The following is a 13,697-nucleotide window of genomic DNA, read 5'->3' as shown; positions in this document are numbered from 1 at the left end:
GAAATATGCCAAGACACTTATGAATCAGACTAACAAAAATTGAACACAAAGAATAAATAGTAAAAGCAGCAAGGAAAAAGCAACAAGAATTTTTTAAATGCCATCACTGAGGCTTGGAATCTCTAAAGAATCTGATATGGCAGAGCTGATCAGGAGGAAGAGCAAGTTGTTGGAGCTTATTCAACTAGAAGAAATGGCCCGATGGGGTCAATTTTTAGCCAGGCTCAGGAAGGCATAGGGTGGACAAAATAGCAAGTGGTTGAACAGTGAGCCAGTCTAGATTCTGCTCTGGTTTGTGTGATAAGCAGTAGAGGGTTTAGAGAACCAGTCCTAGCCTGAGAATCAAGACTAACTTCTCGTCTCGGTTCTGCTGGGAATCTGTTGAGGAAGTTCCCTCACTTCTCCAGGCCCTAGTTTGATGAAAAGTTTTGAGTCTCAACTAAGGCCATGGGGACAGGAAGCCACTGGGACAAACAGAGAAAGCTGAACAGCTGTCACTAGAAGCAGAAAACTGAACTGAACAGAAAACTAGAAAACTGAACAGCTGTCCCTTGAACGCAGCTCCTCTCTCTGAAGGGTCCTCCTAGAAGCCAAGCCCTGGTGGCTTTGGAGGGACAGAGAACTGGCCAGCTGAACTTGTCTTCTGGGCATGAGGCCAACACACTTCATTGTCCAGGGGCTGCGCAAGAAGGCTTCATTTAGGATTCTTACTTAATCTTCCTTAGGGGAGGGACTGGAACTGCAGGAGAGGATTAAGAGAGTCAAGACGGACAGCAGCTTCTGAATTAACCCTTTCTTGCCTAGGTCCTTGCCCTGCCATTCCCCACTTCTTGCTCTAAGAGTCTTGTGAGTGGTACCCTTTCTTTGAGGGTACTTTCATGAGACTCTGTGGGATAGGTGGAATCCGCAGGTGCAAGGAAGGATGTGGAGGAGATGGAGGCCACCACAGCGCTCTTCTCTCAGCCAGTCTCATTTCTCCAGCCCTTGATCTCACAGTCCCTCCCAGAAATCTGAGACAGTTTTTCCACTCCACACCTCACCCCCAGCTCCCAAGCATTCTGGTAAGTGGCAAAGCCATTCTTTTGAAGCCCGATTTTCTGGAAAGCTTGTCCTTGGAGCAGTTCACAGCGAACTACAACTGGATGGAGGGATTTTCTAATTGCTTTAAAGAGAAGTTGCCCCTGGGGAAGGAAATGGCAACCCACTCCAATATTCTTGTCTGAGAAATCCCATGGACAGAGGAACCTGGCGGGCTACAGTCCATGGGGTCGCAAAAAAGTCAGACACGACTTAGCAACTCAACAGCAACAACAAAATACTACAGTATACAGAATTGTGGGAAAGTAAATGAAAAGTGTCAGGAGAAAAACAATGTTTGAAGCATGATATTCCTTTACAACTCTCTCTGCACATGGATACACCCCTCTGTGTGTGCCCTCAGTGACATATATATTCAGATACAAGTTTTTGTTTGTTTGTTTCATAAAAGTAAAGTTATACTTTGTATACAAAAAAAAAGAAGTTGCTTTTTGTCCTGATCATCAAAGTAAAGCACTCTCATGTTAAAATGCTGGAAAACACAGAAAGACAGAATTTTAAAAAACAGAGATCACCTATAACCTCCCCAGCTGTAAGTGCTGTTAATGTTTCCAGTTCCATTTTTTAAAGAGGCCACTTGGAGAGAATAATGTCTCAGTCCAAAAAAGGAATTTCATTTTTATTGAGATATAATGTGTCGAGAAGATCCCCTGAAGGAGGGCATGGCAACCCACTCCAGTATTCTTGCCTGGGAAATCCCATGGACAGAGCAGCCTGGTGAGCTACAGTACATGGGGTCACAAAAGTGTCATTAGTTATTCATTCTAGGTGTACAGCATAATCATTTGATATATTCATATATTGCAAACTGATGGCCACAATAAGTTTGGTTACCATCCATCACCAGAGTTACACACTTTTTTTCTTTTTCTTCTGATGAGAGCTTCTATCATCTTCTCTCTTAGCAACTTTCAAATCTATAGCACGGTATTAACTATAGTTCCCATGCTGTACATTACATCCTCAGGATTTATTTATTTTATAACTGGAAGCTTGTACCTTTTGACCCACCTCACCCATTTCACCCACCCATCCCCACCCCAACTTCTGATAACCATCCATCTGTTCTCTGTATCTATGTGCTCATTTTTTGTTTTCATGTTTTAGATTCCACATTAAGTGAGATCATACAGTATTTGTCTTTGTCTGACTTATTTCACTCAGCATAATGCCCTCAAGATCCATCCACGTTGTCACAAATAACAGGATTTTCTTCAAAGAAGGACTTTCTAACGAGACACTTGGAGACCAGTGGGAGAGAGTTATTTAAGGGCTTAAAGAGGAGACTTTAGGACTTCACTCAGAAATCCATCTTCTGCCTACTCCATGAGCCTTCATGGCAAGAAAGGCACTGGAACTGGTCATGAGGAAGCACCCTTCCAGTCCTCTTCAGTGCCTCACACCCACAGTTAAGCAGAAGGGTAAACTGTACCTCCTTTACTCCCATCCCTTGATCGCAGTCCTTTTGCCCTCAAAAACTCCATCCAGAAATTATCATCTGACTTGGAGAGTGCTTCTTCTGGCCCCGCAGTTTCAAAGACTGGAAACTTTGTGGTAGCCTTGAGGAAACAAATACTACAAGTCCAGGTGCCTCCTGAATTTTCCCTCCCATGCCCTCCCATCAGAAACCCGGCTTTACCACAGGCCAAACTGCTAACAACTAGAAATTTAAAAGGTAGCAAAAAAATCAGAATTGAGACACTTACGAAGCAGTTCTTTTGCAGAGCCTTGGACGAGATGTATAGCCCTGGAGAGGAAGGAAGGGATCCTGAGGGAGGATAGGAAGGTGCAAGGGGCCCCAGGCTGAGATGATAAAGGATTTCTAATTGTTAGCCGCAGCTTTGCAAAATCCATCTGCAAATCTCAACCTTGAGTCAGAGACTTATTACAGATCAGAATTAAACCCCTGGAGGCTGTGAAAGATTGAGGTACTTAAAAAAAAACTTTGGTGAGTTTTATGTTTTTCCTGTCAAAAACTCCAGCTGGGCTTTTGTGTGGTGACCTCTGTAAGCCCAGGAAAGATCTTGGGGGGAGAGGGGTTTGGCCCAAGAAGGAATTTGGAACATTTCAGCTTTGGGATGGGGAGAGGAGGGGGCTCTGCTAACCCCCATTAGGTGTTCCTGGCTAGTGGCCCTGAGGGCCAGCAGGAAGTAAGCCTCATAAACATGGCCCTGGTGAGCTAGTACCTCAGCAACCCTGCACTGCCCACAACCCCACAGACTCGTCCACCCAGCTTCTGCTCCAGCAAACCCCAGCCCTACCCCACCCCTAAAACTGACTCCAAGGGCAGACATGTGAACTGTAGGGTCAGACTCTGGTGACTTCAAAGAGGAGGTCCTGGTCCCTACAAGGTGGGAGTGAGGCGGCCATGATCATGGTGGGCCTCCCCTTTGTACCACACTCTATGTCACTTCAGTCTCTCCAAAGTTCTGTGGAGTGGAGTACAGCCATGGGTTTCCTCTCCAAATGGAAAATGAAAAGCTTTCCTATTATTTTTTTCTGATTAGAAACATGCTAGATGTGATTGCAAAGAATTTTTAAAAAGTATAAAGAGAAAAATAAAGGTCTCTGTAATACCACAAGCAAGAAACATAGTTTTAATCACTGATAACACTTTGGTATACTATAAAAGACATCAAAATAATTTTTTTACACAACTGAATCACTTTATTCTATACAATTCTGTAATCTGCTATCATTTCTAAATAATATAATAAGATGACATTGACAAGATCCATTGACATGGCCCTATTTTCATGTCAATTGAAAATCAGACCTGCTTCATTCTCTTATGCTACAGTCTATCATATAGGAATATAATTAAACCGTTAACTATTAGACATTTTTTAATTTACATTTTTTACTATTATAACCTAGCATCTTTGCATGTAATACTAACAATTTCCTAGGAATAGAATTGCTAGGTCAAAGATTATGAATGCTTTAAAGGCTTATATAGCATATTACAGAAGTAGGGCAGCTATTAATATTTCCAGAGGAGAAAACCTGGGCCCACTGAAATGAAATGAATGACTCACCCAGCAACTCAAGCTGAGCAGTAATAGTTAGACCTGGAATCTAGGGCTCTCTATGTCTGGTTCAGTAAACTTGCCAGTGCATCACACTGACTCCCTACCAAGAATTCCTCAGTAAAAATGATAAGGCCAATGGCCACTATTCACTGAACACTTTCAAGGTGTCAGGCACTGTGCTCAGGGTTTCATGTACATCATCTGACTGAGCTACTGCAGAGCAGAACCACGTATGGGCATTAAGAGTCCACCCTGGAGCCTGACTCTTAATCATCACTCTCGACTCCATTTTGGAAGCAATATCAAAGCAAAGAGATTTGCTGCCTAGTGTGAATTCAACAAAGCAAATCAGAAACCATCTTTCTTCCAAAGGTGGCCTATAACTGTCTTCCAGGTGCAGATGTGGTACTGCCCCCCAGACAATGTTCCTAAGCCAGGGTGTCTCCAGGGGGCTACCCCATGGCAGGCTGGGTCAAGCTAAAAGGGCAGCCATGCCTGAGCACAAGCCTGAGGAGGCCTGTGGGCATGAAAGCAAGCAAGACCAAAGCGGTAGGAGGGAGAACATTCTAATCCTCTACCCAGCTGTGTGACCTGGGGCAAGTCTTCTTATCTTTCTCCTGCTGACTTCTTAAGTCTGCTTGAGAAGCTTACTTAGAGGAAGACATTTTGATATGTAGAAAATGCTGGTTGAATCACGATAGAATTTGTAGTAGGGCACCTTATCAGCTCACAATGATTCTATGCAACTGAGGAGAGGAAAAGGCAGAACCTCAGGGGCAAGTGCCAGGGCGGATGAGGGCAGGATGTGGTTAGCAGATTGGCAACCGCTCAAGGACTAAGTTCTAATGCTGCATTTCCTCCAGGTCAGCACTGTCAGATCCTGATGGAAGCGTGCCATGCTCTGATTTGTCAGTGTTAAGACTAGGAGGCTGTATCTGCTAGGACACCTGCTGAGATCCAGGGAGCCTAGATAGTAAGGGAACAGAGATGAGTCTGAAAGGAAAAAGAGCAGTCTGAGAAAAGCAGTATCTGTTGAAGGAGAGGAGTCCATGGTGAGAGAATAAAGGGAGGAAAATTAGTTCTGGGAAGAGATGGCTTAGGGAAGAGAGCAGGAGAAGAGGCAGGAGTGCGGACTTTGAGAAAGAAAATCTAAGAGAGATCTGTATAAAGTGAGGTCTTGAGGGAGAGGGAGGAGATGGTGCTATAAAAAAGAGGAGTCTAGAAGGAGAAAAACAATGACAAACCTAGACAGTGTATTAAAAAGTAGGCACATTGCTTTGCCAACAAAGGTCTGTCTAGTTAAAGCTATGGTTTTTCCAGTAGTCATGTATGGATGTGACGGTTGGACCATACAGAAGGCTGAGTGCCAAAGAATTGATGCTTTCGAACTGTGGTGTTGGAAAAGACTCTTGAGAGTCCCTTGGATAGCAAGAAGATCAAACCAGTCAATCCTAAAGGAAATCAGTCCTGAATATTCATTAGAAGGACTGGTGCTGAAACTGAAGCTCTAATACTTGGGCCATGTGAGGCAAAGAGCCGACTCACTGGAAAAGACCCTGTTGCTGGGAAAGATTGAAAGCAGGAGAAGTGGGTGGCTGAGGATGAAATGGTTGGATTCAATGGACATGAGTTTAAGCAAACTCTGGTAGACAGCAAAAGATAGAGAAGACTGGCGTGCTCCAGTCCATGGGATCACAAATAATCAGACACAATTTAGCAGCTGAACAACAAGGAGAAATAAAAAAAGATTCTAGGGGGACTTTCCTGGTAGCCCAGTGCTTAACAATCCACCTTCCAGTGCAGGGGACTCGGGCTCAATCTCTTGTCAGGGAACTAAGATCCCACATGCCACAACTAAGACCCAGCCAAATAAATAAATACTTAAAAAAAAAATAGAGGTTCTAGGGACAAAGAGGGGAGGCATGAAAAGACCATGGGAGGAATCAGGGCTGATGGCAGAGAGGGTCAGAAACATGCCAAACCAAGAAATTCTCATCAAGTCCATGAATGACCCCTAAAGTCATCAAATCCAAAGGCTACATCTCAATTCTTAACTTCTTGACTTCCATGCAGAATTCAATGTCCCCAATAACTTTGCCCTTCTTGAAATGTTTTCTTCCTCTGGTCTCTGTAATATAACTTTCCCCTGATACTCCTCTTATCTCTCTGGCTACTTCTTCATTGATTCCTCCTCCCTTTTATATGTGTTTCTTAGGAGCCTGACCTAGGACTTCTTCCCCTCTCACTCTGCATCTCCACTCTTGGAAGTCTCATTTATCTCTTATGGTTTCAGTGACCCTCTATAGTCTCATGACTTCCAATCATCACTTTCAGCCCAGACTTCTCTGAAATCCAGACCCCTATATACTGATGTGCATCTGTGTTTGTGTGCTAAGTTGCTTCAGTAGTGTCTGACTCTGCAATTTCATGAACTGTAGCCTGCCAGGCTCCTCAGTCCATGGGGATTCTCCAGGCAACAATACTGAAGTGGGTAGCCATTCTCTTCTCCAGGGTATCTTCCCCACCCAGGGATCAAACCCAGGTCTCTTGTGTCTCCAGCATTGGCAGGTGGGTTCTTTACCACTAACACCAACTGGGAAGCCCATGCCACCTGGAAACATCTCCATTTAAATACCTCAAAAGCATCTCAAAATCAGCATGTTCAAAATTGTATCCTGGATTGCCTTTGAACTAAAACCAATCCTCCCTCAGTTTTTTTCCTTTGGAAAAAGCTAGCTGTTTAAGCCAGAAACCTCAGAGTTAATCTCACTCTTTTCTCTCTCTCTGACCCTCCACACCCCGTTGCATCTGATCTTTAAATCCTTCCAACCCTATCCCCTCTGAAATCCAGACCCTTATATACTGATGTGCATGTGTGTGTGTGTGCTAAGTCGCTTTAGTCGTGTCTGACTCTCTGTGATCCCATGAACTGTAGCCTGCCAGGCTCCTCTGTCCATGGGGATTCTCCAGGCAAGAATACTGGAGTGGGTAGCCATTCCCTTCTCCAGGGGATCTTCCCGACCCAGGGATCTGCCTGCAATGCAGGAGACCCAGGTTTGATTCCTGGGTCACGAAGATCCGCTGGAGAAGGAAATGGCAACCCACTCCAGTATTCTTGCTTAGAGAATCCCATGGACAGTGGAGCCTGGCAGGTTATAGTCCATGGTATCACAAACAGCTGGACATGACTGAGCAACTAAGCACATACACACATATCCAGACCAAACTCCCTAACTATCCCTTCCCCCATCCTTCCCTCTGGCATCCGTAAGTCTGTTCTCCTTAGATAATCCATTTATGTTTTGTAAGTAAATTCCTTTGCATCATTTCTTTTTAGATTCCACATATAAGACCACTTTAAACTTTTAAAAACTATTTAGGAAACAACTCAATGTCTTTCAGCTACTGAATGGATAAATAAACTATGGCACATCTGTACAATGGAATAAATACTCTGTGTATGTGTCTGTATTCTTAGTCGAGTCTGATTCTTTGTGACTGCCCCCCTCCAACTGTAGCATGCCAGGCTCCTCTGTCCATGGAATTTTCCAGGCAAGAATACTGGAGAGAGTTGCCATTTCTTCCTCCAGGGGATCTTCCCAACCCAGGGATTGAACCTGCGTCTCCAGCATCTCCTGCATTGGCAGGCAGATTCTTTACCATTGTGCCACCTGGGAACTCCACAACGGAATACTACTCAGCAATAAAAAGGATGTATTAATAATACTGATACGGGCAACCACATGCATGAAGCTCATATGTATTATGCTGAGTGAAAGAAGCCAGATTCAAAAGGCCTCTTACTGTGTGATTCCCGTTATATGACATTCTTCAAATGACAAGGCTACTGGAATGCAGAACAGATTAGTGGCTGCCTGGGACTGGGAGTAGGGACAGCAGTTGACTACAATGATGTGGCACAGGGAATTGTTTTGGATGTTGTAACTGTAAAGATTGTTGTATAAGTCTACAATTCATGGAACTGTACACCCAAAAGAATGAATTTTAAGTATCTTTTCACATTCGGTCACACAATATAGAATGACATGTATGTCAATTTAACAATAAATAAATAAAAAGTACTAGCTAAAAAACTATTAAAAAAAAAACTATTAAAGATTCCATGTTACATCCCAGCCTAAATGGGAGAGGAGTTTGAGGGAGAATGGATACATGTATATGTATGGCTGAGTACCTTTTCTGTTCACCCGAAACTACCACAATATTGTTAATCAGCTATACCCCAATACAAAATAAAAAGTTTAAAGTTTGAAAAAAATTATTAAAGACTCCAAAAAAGCTTTACTATTAATGGGTTATATCATTTGATATTTAACATAATAGAAATTAAAATCGATAAAATTTAAAACTCTTTTTAATTCAAAATCACAATAATAAAGCTGTTGCATATTAACATATATTTAATAAATCAGGAAAGGAGTACGTCAAGGCTGTATATTGTCACCCTGATTATTTAACTTATATGCAGAGTACATCATGAGAAATGCTGGGCTGGAAGAAGCACAAGCTGGAATCAAGATTGCCGGGAGAAATATCAATAACCTCAGATATGCAGATGACACCACCCAGATGGCAGAAAGCGAAGAAGAATGAAAGAGCCTCTTGATGAAAGTGAAAGAGGAGAGTGAAAAAGTTGGCTTAAAACTCAACATTCAGAAAACTAAGATCATGGCATCCGGCCCCATCACTTCATGGCAAATAGATGGAGAAGCAATGGAAATAGTGAGACTTTATTTTTGGGGGCTCGAAAATCATTGCAGATGATGATTGCAACCACGAAATTAAAAGACACTCCTTGGAAGAAAAGTTATGACCAACCTAGATAGCATATTAACAAAGCAGAGACATTACTTTGCTAACAAAGGTCCGTCTAGTCAAAGCTGTGGTTTTTCCAGTAGTCATGTATGGATGTGAGAGTTGGACTATAAAGAAAGCTGAGCACCAAAGAATTGCTGCTTTTGAACTGTGGTGTTGGGAGAAGACTCTTGAGAGTCCCTTGGACTGCAAGGAGACCCAACCAGTCCATCCTAAAGGAAATCAGTCCTGAATATTCATTGGAAGGACTGATGTTGAAGCTGAAACTCCAATACTTTGGTCACCTGATGAGAAGAACTGACTCATTGGAAAAAACCCTGATCCTGGGAAAGATTGAAGGCAGGAGGAGAAGGGGATGACAGAGGATGAGATGATTGGATGGCATCACCGACTCAGTGGACATGAGTTTGAGTCAACTCTGGGAGTTGGTGATGGACAGGGAGGCCTGGTGTGCTGCAGTCCATGGGGTCGAAAAGAGTCGGACACAACTGAGTGACTAAACTGAACTGATTTAATGAAAAATTACTATTTTCCAAAACAAAAAATATTAGCAAGAAAACTGGCATTGTACTACATTTTTACAAATCTCTTTAATATCCGATGGTATAAAAAAACAGCTGGATTCTCATACCTGCTTCTGCATTCAGTCTGTTGCAATATGTTGTTTTGGTTAAAGTATATGAGGAGAATATAGCCTCACAAAGATATGTAGTTAGAGAAGGGAGTTATTTAATAGCTTTTAGGTAGAATTCTAAGAATGATTCCCAAAATGACCCTCACCTGTGAATAAATGTCCTCTCCTTTGAGAGTGGGTGTTAACGATGTTTATCACTCCCATGGTTATGTTAGTTATTTGGCAAAGAGAGAGTCTCAGTGGGACTCATCTAATCATATAAATCCTTTAAAAGCAGATTGCTTTCTCTGGCTAGGGGCAGAGAAGGAAAAGAGATTGGAAGCATGACAATATGCCATTGATGGTTTGAACATGGAAGGGGCCACATGAGAGGAAATGTGGGCAGCCTCTGGGAGCAGAGAGTGGCTTTTAGATGATAAGCCAGCAAGGCAACAAGGATCTCAAACCTACAACCTGAAGGAACTAAGCTTTTCTAATGTTCTGAGTGAGCTTGGGAGCAGAAAATTTCCCCCGAGAGCTTCTAGGTAACAATCCAGCCCAGCTGACAACTTGGCTAAGCAGAGAACTCAGGTGAAACCCCCTGGACTTCTGACCTACAGAAGTGTGAAATAATAAATGGTTATCATATTAAGTTGTTAAGTTTGTGGTATCTTGTTATGGCAGCAATATAAAACTAATACACTGTGAATATTCTTCTTTGATGCTACACTTAAACTTCACAAGTGGTAATTTCTTAACGTTTATTGGCAATGTTGAATCTGAAACCATATCAATGAACCTTTTGTACTCTGTTACATTAAAATCCGTTGGTCTAGCTTGCACTTTGAATGGATCTATTATCCATGATTTTGTAACATTATACGTTAGTCATTTGGAAAATGACTCACCCAATTATACAGATCTTCCAATTGTTGACTCATTTTGTGATAATACAATATAAACACTCACATTCATTAATATAACTATTAATCTTATCAAAAATGTCTTTATGGTATTGAGAAATTCTCAAGCTTACAGTAACAGTTATAGGTTTTCCAAAATTTGACTTCTTACTTGAAAGATTAGAGTTTATCATTGACAACAGATATTATCAGTTATTTCCCTTGAGATGACAGGATCACTTGATTCATTTTCAAGAAAATGTTGGCCAAATACTGAAGTCTAAATAACCATAGTTTTCGTGTCAATTGTTCTTTCAAGTTAAAAAAAAAAAAATGTTCCATGAAAAACTGGATGGTTTAGCTTGCAATTCAATCAAACAAGTGCTTTTCCTCAAGCCAACATCATACTACAATACAAGGTAGAAGTGTCTTAGATATCCTTCCTATTTGTCATGCAAACTGTTAAAAACAAAATATACTCAAAGGGTTGAGATTTATTATATTAAAATGAAATTTCACTGTTCAATCAAAGCTTTTTTTTTTTTTTTACCTTTTTGATCAGACCTTGTGGCATTCAGGATCTTAGGTCCCTATCCTGGGATCAAACTCAACCCCTGCATTGGAAGGCAGAGTCTTAACCACTGGACTGCCAGGGAAGTCCCCCAGAACATTCTCCCCCTCCCCCTCCCAGAACATTCTTAAGTGAAACTCACATTTCTTTTACCAGGAATATATTGATGATGAAAAACATGAATGCAGTTTAGTGCCGCTGCCTTGATCCATGCTTAGGTACTTTGACCCACTATTGCTTTTGTTCCATCAGTGCAAATGTCAACACAATGAAAATGGCAAATAATGTCTCCATATTACCAAGCAAGTAGCTTTGACTGAACCCCCTGATAGAATTTTCAGTTCAGTTCAGTTCAGTTGCTCAGTCATGTCCGACTCTTTGCGAACCCATGAATTGCAGCATGCCAGGCCTCCCTGTCCATCACCAACTCCCAGAGTCTGCCCAAACCTATGCCCATCGAGTCAGTGATGCCATCCAGCCATCCCATCCTCTGTCGTCCCCTTCTCCTCCTGCCCCCAATCCCTCCCAGCACCAGGGTCTTTTCCAATGAGTCAACTCTTCGCATGAGGTGGCCAAAGTATTGGAGTTTCAGCTTCAGCATCAGTCCTTCCAATGAACACCCAGGACTGATCTCCTCTAGGATGGACTGGTTGGATCTCCTTGCAGTCCAAGGGACTCTCAAGAGTCTTCTCCAACACCATAGCTCAAAGCATCAATTTTTCGGCGCTCAGCTTTCTTCACAGTCCAACTCTCACATCCATACATGACCACTGGAAAAACCATAGCCTTTGGCCAGACAGACTTTTGTTGGCAAAGTAATGTCTCTGCTTTTTAATACGCTATCTAGGTTGGTCATAACTTTCCTTTCAAGGAGTAAGCATCTTTTAATTTCATGGCTGCAGTCACCATCTGCAGTGATTTTGGAGCCCCCAAAACTAAAGTCTGACACTGTTTCCACTGTTTCCCCATCTATTTCCCATGAAGTGATGGGACCAGATGCCATGATCTTAGTTTTGTGAATGTAAGCTTTGAGCCAACTTTTTCACTCTCCTCTTTCACTTTCATCAAGAGGCTTTTTAGTTCCTCTACACTCTCTGCCATAAGGGTGGTGTCATCTGCATATCTGAGGTTATTGATATTTCTCCTGGCAATCTTGATTCCAGCTTGTGCTTCATCCAGTCCAGCATTTCTCATGATGTACTGTGCATGTAAGTTAAATAAGCAGGGTGACAATATACAGCCTTGATGTACTCCTTTTCCTATTTGGAAACAGTCTGCTGAGCCATGTCCAGTTCTAACTGTTGCTTCCTGACCTGCATACAGGTTTCTCAAGAGGCAGGTCAGGTGGTCTGGTATTCCCATCTCTTTCAGAAGTTTCCAGTTTATTGTGATCCACACAGTCGAAGGCTTTGGCGTTGTCAATAAAGCAGAAATAGATGTTTTTCTGGAACTCTCTTGCTTTTTAGATGATCCAGCAGATATTGGCAATTTGACCTCTGGTTCCTCTGCCTTTTCTAAAACCAGCTTGAACATATGGAAGTTCGCGGTTCACGTATTGCTGAAGCCTGGCTTGGAGAATTTTGAGCATTACTTTACTAGCATGTGAGATGAGTGCAATTGTGCGGTAGTTTGAGCATTCTTTGGGATTGCCTTTCTTAGGGATTAGAATGAAAACTGACCCTTTCCAGTCCTGTGGCCCCTGCTGAGTTTTCCAAATTTGCTGGTATATTGAGTGCAGCACTTTCACAGCATCATCTTTTAGGATTTGAAATAGCTCAATTTTAATTCCATCACATCCACTAGCTTTGTTCGTAGTAATGCTTCCTAAGGCCCACTTGACTTCACATTCCAGGATGTCTGGCTCTAGGTGAGTGATCACACCATTGTGATTATCTGGGTCGTGAAGATGTTTTTTGTACAATTCTTCTGTGTATTCTTGCCACCTCTTCTTAATATCTTCTGCTTCTGTTAGGTCCATATCATTTCTGTCCTTTATCGAACCCATCTTTGCGTGAAATGTTCTCTTGGTATCTTTAATTTTCTTGAAGAGATCTCTAGTCTTTCCCATTCTGTTGTTTTCCTCTATTTCTTTGCATTGATTGCTGAGGAAGGCTTTCTTGTCTCTCTCTGCTATTCTTTGGAACTTTGCATTCAAATGGGAATATCTTTCCTTTTCTCCTTGCTTTTCGCTTCTCTTCTTTTCACAGCTATTTGTAAGGCCTCCTCAGACAACCATTTTGCCTTTTTGCATTTCTTTTCCATGGGAATGGTCTTGATCCCTGTCTCCTGTACAATGTCACGAACCTCCGTCCATAGTTCATCAGGCTCTCTATCAGATCTAGTCCCTTAAATCTATTTCTCACTTCCACTGTATATTCATAAGGGATTTGATTTAGGTCATACCTGAATGGTCTAGTGGTTTTCTCCACTTTCTTCAGTTTAAGTCTGAATTTGGCAATAAGGAGTTCATGATCTGAGCCACAGTCAGCTCCTAGTCTTCTTTTTGCTGACTGTATGGAGCTTCTCCATTTTTGGCTGCAAAGAATATAATCAATCTGATTTGGGTGTTGACCATCTGGTGATGTCCATGTGTAGAGTCTTCTCTTGTGTTGTTGGAAGAGGGTGTTTGCTATGATCAGTGCATT

The sequence above is a fragment of the Cervus canadensis genome, chromosome X, assembly GCF_019320065.1.
Source record: "Cervus canadensis isolate Bull #8, Minnesota chromosome X, ASM1932006v1, whole genome shotgun sequence".
Taxonomy (NCBI): domain Eukaryota; kingdom Metazoa; phylum Chordata; class Mammalia; order Artiodactyla; family Cervidae; genus Cervus; species Cervus canadensis.
This window is presented reverse-complemented; position numbering follows the sequence as displayed.